The sequence below is a fragment of the Hibiscus syriacus genome, unplaced genomic scaffold, assembly GCF_006381635.1.
Source record: "Hibiscus syriacus cultivar Baekdansim isolate YM2019G1 unplaced genomic scaffold, ASM638163v2 tig00117012_pilon, whole genome shotgun sequence".
NCBI lineage: Eukaryota > Viridiplantae > Streptophyta > Magnoliopsida > Malvales > Malvaceae > Hibiscus > Hibiscus syriacus.
In genome coordinates this window covers 2,015,911-2,019,099 of record NW_024063524.1, presented here as the reverse complement: position 1 = coordinate 2,019,099, position 3,189 = coordinate 2,015,911, and the positions used below count along the sequence as shown (strand labels likewise).

At 32.8% G+C, this 3,189-nt stretch overlaps 1 pseudogene; it reads right to left on the bottom strand.

The window, feature by feature from the left end:
• Nucleotides 1-237: 237 nt before the first annotated feature.
• LOC120195361 lies at nt 238-2,964 on the bottom strand (annotated as a pseudogene).
• Nucleotides 2,965-3,189: the final 225 nt, after the last annotated feature.

The following is a 3,189-nucleotide window of genomic DNA, read 5'->3' as shown; positions in this document are numbered from 1 at the left end:
CGAACTAATCAAACCCCAAAACTCTTCAACGGTTAGAGAAGAGCAACCTGAGGAGAATATGTATTTTCAGTCATCCATGTAACTATACAGAGTCTGCTCCTCTGTGTTCAATAAAATGTTTTTTATTACCCAACCTTTTGCCACCATTTGTTCATTCATTGGGCCAAACTCTCGCCGTACATATTGATTGCTGTCGTCGATCAGTTAAACAACTCTTTGATAACTAAGTCTGAGGAATCACCAGCCTTCATCATGCTTTCCCACATACTTGAACGGAGGAGGGCCTTCCGAACATAGCAGGCCTGGTTAGTCCTTATCAGAATATATATATATTATTTAGGTAAATATCAAATTTAGTCCCTCATGGTTTATAATTATTATTTTAATACCGATTTTATATTTTTTAATTTATTTTAATTTATTATCCGATTTTATATAGTTTTATTTTAGTCACCAATTAATAAAATAAGAAAATAACATGTTTAAACCCTATAATTTTGTTAATTATAAATTAGGTTTTAATTTTAATTTTACTATAATTTAGTCACTAATTTTAAATGTTTTCATTTATTTACTGCTTTTAAATATATCATTCTAATTGTATTTTTTTATTGTTTTTAATTGTTTATATATTTAAATATTTTTATTATTATATAGTAAAATATATATGATAAATAATAATTTATATTTTTTTAAAATAAATTATTTTAATATTTTCAATATCGAAGAAAATGACAGTCTTAATATAACTGGATGTCCTATTCTGGTATTTAAAATTAAATATTATTAAAAATTATTATTTAATTTTATTTAAAATCAATTTTATTAATATCAAAGAAAAGAACGTCTTAAGGCACCTAGAAGTTCTTTTCTAATATTTTTAAATAAAAATAAATATATTTATATATTTTGAATAATAGGATTATAAATTAAATATTTTTGAATTTTTAATTTTAATACTAGAGACAATTTATAATTAAAAAGTACCAATTTTGGGCGTTGTAAGGGTGCTAATCCTTCCCTAAACGTAACCGACCACGAATCCCTTTTTATTATTAAAAAGAACGAATTTTTGGTTAAAACGCAGATCAGTTTATCTTTTAATTGATGTTTTTTTAAAAACTCTTTTAAAAGATATTTTTTAGGTATTCGACCTACCTGACCCAAAAGGCCGATGGCGACTCCTAAATTATTTCCAAAACCATTTATTCACATCAATTTCACCGCCAAATAAATATTTCGTGCCCGGACCAAAACCGGTTATGACAAGACCAAGGTTATCAAAGCATACTGATTGAATCTGAAACCAATTCCAAGATCAGAGAACTTCCCACACAAAAAGTATCAATAATGCATGAATCCTGATTTGAAGGAATAACTGTAACCTGTGACTTCGCAGAAACTTCAGCAAGGTTATCAGCTATTGCAAAGCTTCGATGAATGGGAGGCTGCTCGTACAGGGTGGAACACATTAAAACATCTGAGCATATAATGTGTAAAAAAAATCCAAAGACTGATAAAAATCTTCCAAAGACTAAAAAATGAAGTTATAAAGATGATACACTAAATAAAAACTGAATCCTTACACTGGTTGCCATATAGCACGCCAAACTCATTTGTTTTGCAATGTTGGCGAACGATGCAAGAAGCAAAAAGTGCTGAGGAAATATAGGAGTAAGCAGTTCAACTCCAATGCTCAAAGTGAATAGCAGGGAGGTTGAAAACCTAACTTTCTTCAAAGGAGACAAGACAACAAATAAGAAAATCAATTTCTTGTTTTACAGTTCTACAGTCACCAGAACAATCTTCACCGTTATTATATGAAAATAGAGTGCGGTAACTGCACAACTGTGATCAATGAAACAAAGAATCATTATAAGATAAGTACGAGCTGAAGAAGATGTAAAATGCAACCCAAAAATCTGGAATTCTTACCTTCAAATTGGTATCAAAAGCAGATGCCAAACTAGCGGTATAAATACACCTGCTTAGTCGTCCAAGTCCATCCTTCAATACCCAGTTAAGTGCAGCAGCTGATGTAAGTGAGCGAGAATACCCAATTCCTATGGCCCTAAACATTGCCTGTTTCTCACCACACTGTCTAAAATAAGTTAAACCCAGTTTTGTGAAAATGGAAAATGGCAATCAATATCTAATTCCTGGAAAATATAATTACTTTTCCCTCAAACTGTCAAAATCCGATGTATATATGACATAAAGCATTCATCAGCTCTTCCCTAGTACCTTCCATAGATACTCTTCCTATTTAAATGAGTCACCAGGCATTATACCCCATTTCCTCCATAATCTCAAAACATTAACTTCAAAATTTAAACGAAAAAATCCCGCTTAAAATTTGAATTAACAAAAAAAATGCATTTACCTGAGTAGCAAGAACTTGAAGAGCAGAGCTAAAAACCCTGTGCAAAAACTTCCACTTTACGTAGCCGATATAATTTACGCTGGCTTGCTTGGGAATAAAAAGGTCCTAACAGCCAAGCTGGAAGCTTCAACCAACTTATCCAAATTGAAACAAAACGACCCCCCAGAGCTGCCGCCGCCGTCAATACAAAGCAATAAACACGATTCCCATCCCAAAGTATCTTGAAACTTTCCCGTACCTCCGTATCACCACCGGGAGCTTAGTCGGATTTGATGATTCAATCCCATCGTTGTTTAGACCTCCTTTCAGCTCGTAGGTGATTTGGGATCTAAGTGAATTGGCCAAACCCGGGGGTTTTGAGGATACTTTCCAGGTTTGGCAAGCAGGGATTTTTGAGGATTTCCATGGGAATTGGAAATTATGAGAAGTTGAAGGTCTGTAGTAAATAGTGGATTGCATGAGAAATTGGGGACGATGGAATGTAGGGTTTTCTATCGATTTTCCCACCAAATCTTGACGTTGGTAGCTAATAAGGAGAGGGGTTTAGGGTTTAAGAAAAACAGAGTAACGGAATGGATAGAGGATAGACCAAGTTACCGTTTTAACCACAGGCTTTGGTTTTCCATTATGTTTCAGCGAGAAGCAATGATAAATTCAAGGGTAAAGTACGTAAATGGTCATTAAGTTTGAGTAAGTTTTTTTTCACTGATGTTTTAAAAGTAACGATTTGATCACTAACGTTATTGATTTATAACAAATCGATCACTCAACCGTTAACATACATTTTAATTTCGATACTAATTGTT